The following is an 8,664-nucleotide window of genomic DNA, read 5'->3' on the forward strand; positions in this document are numbered from 1 at the left end:
TCGAACCTCGAGTTTTTCCACGGAAAGAGTTTTTCTAGGGATTACAACTTTATGGCGACTCTACTGGGGATCAAATTTTTAACTCAAAAATAAAATTTTATTTTGAAACGTTTGTATCACGTTTTCAACTTAATAGGCTTGTCTCAAAAGGTACAACACCTAAGAGATGCATAGGTTATACCCTATCAAATGTCTTTATATGTAAAGAGTACATCACCCTCATCTTACTTGCGAAGAAGTACATAACTGAGATTCATACTTCTACACTTATGTGCAAAGATTGTTAATGAAGAATGACAACTTATTATAAAACGAGAGATGTTGCGAGAGAAAAAACTATAATGCACGAGATCGACCCCACCCTTTGACGAATGAGTTGTCCGATAGGACGTAGTGATTATGGAGGTGGGGGGAATTCTCAATTGAGTTGATATTCCCTAATTTATGAAGGCGGTTTTACCCCTACACTATCGACAAATGGTACTCTCTTATGATTCCCCTTAGAATAAAAAGTCTGAATACTATCACCAAGTCGGTTGTTTGTCATTCCTAGACAACCAAAATTTTGTCACTACAACCTTAATGTGACTACTATATATGTATTATGTGTATGCGTTATAGTCTAAGTAAGCATCTTAAACATGTTACCTATTTTCAAAACAAACGCACTTTTGTAAACATTTTAAATTTCCAATCATAGATGATGTCCATGTTGACGGATGTCGTACTGATTCTATGGATTGATGCTTTCCATGAAAACGAGTGGAACTATCGATCCTATGGACTTATTCTCATTATGAGGTTCATAAACTTAGAGATAAACTCCACCTTCATGATAAAAATGTAAAGAAGGTTGAACCCCGTAAAACGAGTCTACTTCATGGGAGAAAGGCAAATGTGCCCTACCATAGAAGAATTCTGAGTTATCCTAATGATGGACAACGAGAACGTTCTACATCTAAAATCATTTGTAGAATCAATGTCCCTAATCAAGCTTTTTAAAGAAGAGTACGGATATGCCAAGACAATATTTGATATTATCCTTGCAAAGACATACATCGACTTCCAGATATGGACCAAGATGGAAATAAGAAATGGAGAAGTCCCTTTGACTTTAGGATCGTCCATGATGACGGTAACGATCCTAATAGCTCACTTCTTCCTAATGCCAAGTAAAGCCTCGTCAAAAATCTTGGAGATAACATACCACATGCATCGAGGGAACAAGGACCCCTCATGTATCATTCTAGATGAAACATTAATGGGTTTGAATAATGCACGCTTAAACTCCATGTCACGTCACAAACCCAAATTCACCAAGTATTTGGAAAAAGCGACCCGTTAGTCTTTTTTTGTGACTTGGAGAACCGACTGCTCTCCACCTAATTCCCCAGTACCTCGATGACGCTACTTTATGCTAGTATCACCATCAAAATATAGTATATCTATGGAGCATAGAGGAACTGACTACAACGTTCATATAACGCTTCTCAATGCATCTCAACCTCGAATGATCATAAAAAAGGTTGAAGAACATCAAACAATATTCACTGTCAAACCTTTCAAAATATGAAGAAATTGTTGAAAACTAGCAATAACCTCAATGATGCCATCGAAAAAGAAGGAAGAGAGGAAAAAGTAGTCAAACCTACTCCCACCTCCAAGTCATTTCCCGAGGAAACAAAAGACAGAAATACACAAGGTAACCACTGCCTGGAGGGAATTTCCTCCTCAAAAGGCGAGCCCAAGCAAGCCTTCACATGATAAGGTATGTACAACCACTCCTACTAAAACCACACCTCTAAAGGCACCTAGACCTCATAGTTCTTGTTTGAGAAATGGTTATTAGGGTAATACCTGGGTTTGTTAAAAAAAAAACATGTTTGACCAAATAAGGAAAAAACACAAGTTTTTTTTAAAAAAAAATCCAATTTTACCCTTCTTATTTTTCACTTTCTTCTATCTTATCCTCTCATCTCCTTATCCAAAATCCTATCTCATTCATGTTCTCTCTATAACCCAAATAATCAAGTAAAAAAATATCACATCATTTTAATATTTTATTTCTTTTAATTCATCTTTTCACCTCTTTTCTCTTTTTTTATATTAGGTTTTAATTTTTATTGAAGGTAATTAATAAAAAATAATATTAAATTTAGTTAGTGGGTAGTTTGTGTATTTAAATGATAAAATTAATTGATTTGATGTATGATATGATTTTGAGTTTTGGGATAAAAACTAGGTTTTATCCCAAAAACCCTTTCATCAAATTAGGCCCTATAGTCTTTAACTACATAGGAATGACTTTAAGTAAAGTGATGAAGATTCACTAATAAAAGAATCTTATGAAACCCCTCTCCCCAAGAACGGATAGATCATTCTTAGGAAATTATGAGAACGTTTGGTGTGACTACCATCAAGAAAATGCCACGCTACCAATAATTGTAGCTCCCTCAAACATCTATTCTGGCACTTGATTATTCAGAATGTGATCGCTAAGTTGGAAATATAATCTGATACCAGATCATCAAGTCAACTAGCTCACAACCGACGAAGCATCCTTTGACGTCGACGCATTATTGGACCTGATCCATTATGTCAAACCAGAAATCAACATGATTAATCCATGTCCCAAGAAGAAGTCCAAAACCTATTCTAGTAAAACTTTTGAATGCTGAAAGTCAAAGACGACTGCCCACATCTACGCCTCGATTGATATCGCGGCATCACATGGTGGAATGAATTTTCAACATAGTTTCATTAAACTATGCCGACCAATATGCCATCCATATCTCAATCACCCGTAGGGAATAGAAGGGAAAACGAGCCTAGAGCTCTTAATCCAGGAGACAGAGCCTCCTGAGTCAACTAAAAAGGATAAATGCTAACATTTTCATATGCGAAATCCTGATGTACTCTATCAAGCACAAGAAAGCAGTCATTAATGAGTTAAGCAAGGTCAATGTTCCTGTCAATACCACCCCTAAAGAACTAGTAGGGATCATATCTATTAGTTCGCAACATAACATGATCGACTTTGAAGACAAGGATCTTCCCATCAACCAAATTAAACCATGATAAAGCTCTCTACATTTCTGTGCAAATGGAGGGAAAGACCGTTCCAATGGTATTAATAGACAATGAATTCGCTCTCAACATATGTCCTTGGAGGACTCTTGAGAAAATAGGCGTATCCCGAGACAAGATCATACAATCTGACATGTGCGTTAGAGACTTTGACAGCTCTCGCCATGAGAAAATGGGTTTCCTCAAGTGCACCGTCCGAGTGGCCAATATGACCTTTCAAGTTTACTTTTGTGTCATCAACATTCCATTTTCCTAAAACTTGAACTTAGGAAGATAATTGTTGTATTAAGCCAAAAATTCAGGTTCATTCCAATGACCAAGTTATCATAGGCAACGACGAAACTCACACTGCAGTCGTCATTGACTTTAGATTATATACTGCACCAAAATCTCAGGTTCATTCCAACGAACCAAGTTATCACAATCAACGACATAACTCACACACCTTTCTTAATTGAGTCTACCTATATTCACAACCCCGTGAGGTTAAACTATTGATTGAATTCATGAACTTCACAAACTTAAACATTCATATTCTTTAATCCACATGACATCACAACATCATTTTAATCCTTCACTCCATTTTACAAATTTGTCACATGAATTATAAATGGAAATAGGTGGCCCAATGTTTTTTAAAAGCTTAATTTTGGAGAGCCGTGTGGTTTCATTATTGTTTTTATTCTCTTAGAATAAGATTCTTTTACAAAATAAATCATATAAAACATCGAATAATTTTGACGTACAAAAGTCAAAAAGTTAAAACAAAAGATATTAATTAGAATAATACATCTTCCAAAGGAACATAAACTTAACCTCATTTTCAGTATGCACCAAAAAGAAACATAAACAACCAAACTTTTCAGTTAATCCATAACTTAGAACGAGTAAATTGTCATACTAATAATAATCTGCCAAAGGATCATACACTTAACCTCATTTTCAGTATAGACCAAAGAAACATAAACAACTTAACTTTTCAGTTAATCCATAACTTAGAATGAGTAAACATAATTCTTTTTTCTAAAAAACAATAATATAAAATAAGATACAATTTCGACCTAAGGTACCATGAGAGCATGAAAATATTCTTGACTCAATCAGCAAACCTGAAAAGCGAGAATTACAGTATAAAATTAATAATTTCCTTTTTAATTTTGTCAGTAATAATGAAAAATATAGAAAAATATTGAAGAATATTTTATCCTACCAGTCCACCATCATATGAACTCTTACATTTTACATCTAAAAACAGTTTTTTAGAACACATTTTACATCTAAAACACATTTTTTTGGACTAAACAATTATTTATTTATTTATCTTTTAGACACTAATTTATGCACAAACCTGATTAAACATTTTCGTCCACGTCCACATCTGAGTCTGAGTCCACATCTGAGTCTGAGTCTGAGTCCACATCTGAGTCTGAGTTTGAATTCGGCTTCAATGAATTCATAATTGTCGAAAGGGATTCTGATGAACTTGGCATGGACAATAATTGATGCACTAAAGATGGATGCAACATATGTTCCTTGGATGAGTTGTTTGAGATTATTTTCATAATCTGAATAAAAGACTTAGTAAGAACAATACTATTTTTTACTTGAATTTAAAAAAGTTCAACTACATAATTGAAGGCAATGAAATGAGACGAATGAGAATTTTGCACCTGAAAGTTGCGTTCAAGCTTCTTCATATACTCGTATGTTTCATCGAGCAATGTATCTGTGTCATTCTTAAAAAAAACAAACAACCAAGATTATATAGGTTATAGACTACACTTTCAAAAACACCACATTTTTTTTTGTTTCTTTAGATGGAACAACACACAAACTAATAAAGAAATATACAAAAATAAAAATAAAACAGTGATTAGATTTAATTCTAATTAATTTTTGTTGTTAAGAGAAGTTAAATAAGAGTAACAATAAGTTTAAATTCAATTTTAAGGCATTAGGGATTATTAAATATTCTGTTCTTCTTCAATATTTTACATACAAAATATAGTAAGACAAATCACCTTGGTGCAATTAGGTATGAGCTCTTCTAAATCACGCAACTTTTCATTTATCCTGTCTTCGTCCCACCTTCTCTGTTTTCAATCATCCAACATCAAAGGTAAATGATTAGTAGTCCGACATTAAAAATTTTGACAGAAATATTTTTGACAGAAATTTATAAAAAATAATCATGAAAATGGTGCTTTCATCCTTTCCCGTAAGTTAGAAACTTCAGCAGCTCGAGCTCGACTTACACTGGATTTCCTCTTCGATTTGACCTTAGGCTTCTTAGAAGCTCTTTTTGCACCGTTTTCAGAACAGTCTAATGAACAAACAACGATTGTCTCTTCGTTTATAGCATCGGTTTGTTCAGCAATAAGAGGATCTTCAATCTGTTGGTCATTGGCTTGAGAAAGTACAACATGTCTTGCAAATTGAAAGAAGTTGAACAACAAAAATCAATCTTCACTCTTTACAATAAAAGAAACACACAAAGATCATTAAAAATAGGAAAACGCTTACGGATATGATGAGGCAGCTTTCTGTTCATTAGAAGATTCAAGCTCTCTTCTAACCATTTCATCCGACAAAGGCATGATGAGGAATGATGAAGATGAAGCAAACGCTAGTTCAATAAACACCGAAAGAATACATTGAGATTTCAATCAATGGAGAGATAAAACTCAAATAAAAAAAAATATAGAATTGCAATAAAGAATACACACCTCTTCGTTTGAATCAGTTCTCAATTTCTCAAGCTCTCCCTAATATGTACCAGCATATGGGTTTTTATAACTCAAATTCAGTAATTTGGTTGACACGTGGATTCATTTATACAGAAAACAGACACTCGGATTGTTGGACCACTATTGGACCACGCACATTTATCGATATCATTAATCACATCAAGTTCTCTTATGAGAGGGATTGTTGGACCACTATTGGACCACGCACATTTATCGATATTATTAGTCACATCAAGTTCTCTTGTGAGAGGGATTGTTGGGCCACATATTTATCGATATGATTAGTCACATCAAGTTCTTTTGTGAGAGGGATTGTTGGGCATATATCATTAATTAATCACATCGATGAAGCTCAAAAAAAAAAAAAAATTTGAACTGCAATAAAGTATACAAACCTCTTCGTTTGAATCAGTTCTCAATTTCTCAAGCTCTCCTGTGTACCAGCATATGGGTTTTTATAGCTCCTCAAAAGTTGTGATTTTACAACAGAGATAATACACAATTTAAGGGGAAAAAAAGAAGAAGATAATAACACACAATTTAAGAAAAAAAAGTATAATAAAACCCCAAGGGTTTGTTTCATATGAATTATTTGAAAATTTTATTCCAACATTAACTTTCACCTCTCCTCTCTTGTCATCAATTATTTAAATATTTTTGTAATTTTATTATTTACCAACAATAAGAGCATTTAGATAATATATATCTAAGGAATCAATTTTTTCCCAAATTATATCTAGCTCTAAGAGAGAAGTGATATGTTTTCTTAGAATTTTCTGTTATTATTTTTTAGCGGTCCTTTAGGATTTTTATGATTATTTTATAATTACTGGGTTGTGTGAATTTAGGATTTATATGATTATTATTCACACAACCTTACTATTGCTAATTCATGTTGTCTTTAGTATGTACGTTTGTTAATGTAATTTCTTATGCATGTTGATTTTGTTGGACCTTATTTTAGTGTGTCATTGGTCTTGCATTTATTTATACAGAAATGGGATACCAAGATGGTTGACCACACACATTTATCGATATCATTAGTCACATCAAGTTTTCTTGTAAGAGGAATTGTTAGATCACATATTTATCGATATCATTAGTCACATCAAGCATTTTTGTGAGAGGAATTATTGGACCACACATTTATCGATATAATTAGTCACATCAAGCTCATTGTGAAAAGCACAATACCTTTTAATGACTTTTAATGATAGAGCATCCTATCACATAAAAAGAATACATATTTATTTTTTAGTATATTTCATTATTGCATTTATTAGAGGTTAAATTTTAAAAAGTTGTTTAATTTAGGGTTTTAACATTTTTCTTAAAAATTCAAGTATCTTATCTTTCTACTGTTCAATGGATGTTCCTAAATTAGATGGTTAAATTATTTTTAATGAAACATGTATCTAAAAATATATTTTGATTCAAATATAAGTTTGGTTAGTTAGTTAATTTGGATACTTACAAAATTATTTTATAAAAATAAAATTATCTAATAATAATATTTAACTTTATATGTAAATTAATTTTATTTATTAAAACATTTTATTTTTTAAATATATAAAATTAAATTTGATGTCATTTAATCAATTACAAATAATTTATATAAAATCAATACTATTTATTTAATAATTATAAAAATTATGAATATATATTATTTTTTTATTTTAATTGTTTGAGAAAGATAAAATAATTTTAATATTTCTCTTTAAAAATTTAAAAGAATGTGTCTTAACTTTTTAAGTCACTCTCCCTCAATAATAAATATCTCCCACAATAATAAATAATTTTGGACTTTAATTCAAATTGCGAGTACAATGAGTGATATGATCATCAAAATTGTACCTAACTTTACTTGGTATCCTTTCTAATATTAAATTAACTAATTTATATTTAGTTGAAATCAAAATTTGTTTGTAAGTTATATGTATAGCGTAACATCATTGATTTTACCAAAAAAAATACATATATCATTAAAATATAATAGGATGATCGGTTTATAGTCTTAATGATGGTTACATACAGGGCCGGCCCTAGGCCCCAATTTTTAATATTCAACAATATTATATTATTAATTTTATTTTATTTTTTATTTTTCTCCTTTAATATTAAATATATATTATGCCATCTATATATATAATTTTTTTTATCTCCTTTTTAATCTCTTATTTCTTTATTATAATATATTATCATTTATATCTTAATTTATATTATTAAAATTTAAAAATATATATTTTTTACTATATTAGAACCCCAAATTTAAATTTACATAGGGCCCAAATTCTCATAACCTCTCAGAGCTTGGTTACATATACTCTTGTGGATACTCTTATGTTTGGTTATTAGAATTAAAGAGTAGTTTCCCACCAATACACTTGTTGTTGGAGCTTCTAAGATCTCCATAGAAAGATTATGAGATATTCATAGATCTCTAGTTAGAATTGACACCGAAGTTAGTCGAGAGAAATCAAGAGGCTAGTCGAAAATCAAAGGAGGTCCATTGTAAATGAGCCGTGTCGAGCTCAAACCAGCTTGAACTCGAATACAACTCGATTAAGTATTTATTAGCTCGGCTCAAACTCGAGTTCGAACGAGTTTATAAATTTGAGCTCGTGTTCGACTCAACTATTTACCTATAAGCTCGACTCGGCTCGAAAAGCTTGACTAAAATTAAATTTTCAAATTCGAACACAAACTAAAATATATTTTCAAAATAAAATTATCAAACTTCTATACCTATTCAATGAAAGAAATGATTGAGTAACTTGAGTTTATTAATTTAATAATAAAATAATATTAAAGAATGAAGTGAGAGAAATTA

At 31.4% G+C, this 8,664-nt stretch overlaps 1 long non-coding RNA gene across 1 annotated transcript; it reads right to left on the reverse strand.

The window, feature by feature from the left end:
* Positions 1-5,440: 5,440 nt before the first annotated feature.
* Positions 5,441-5,841, reverse strand: LOC124918820. Its single transcript, XR_007097531.1, has 3 exons — positions 5,814-5,841; positions 5,611-5,713; positions 5,441-5,514 (listed from the first exon to the last, which is right to left on the reverse strand). It is a non-coding gene; the product is annotated as an uncharacterized LOC124918820 (long non-coding RNA).
* Between the last annotated feature and the right edge of the window lie 2,823 nt (positions 5,842-8,664).

The sequence above is a fragment of the Impatiens glandulifera genome, chromosome 1, assembly GCF_907164915.1.
Source record: "Impatiens glandulifera chromosome 1, dImpGla2.1, whole genome shotgun sequence".
NCBI classification, from domain to species: domain Eukaryota; kingdom Viridiplantae; phylum Streptophyta; class Magnoliopsida; order Ericales; family Balsaminaceae; genus Impatiens; species Impatiens glandulifera.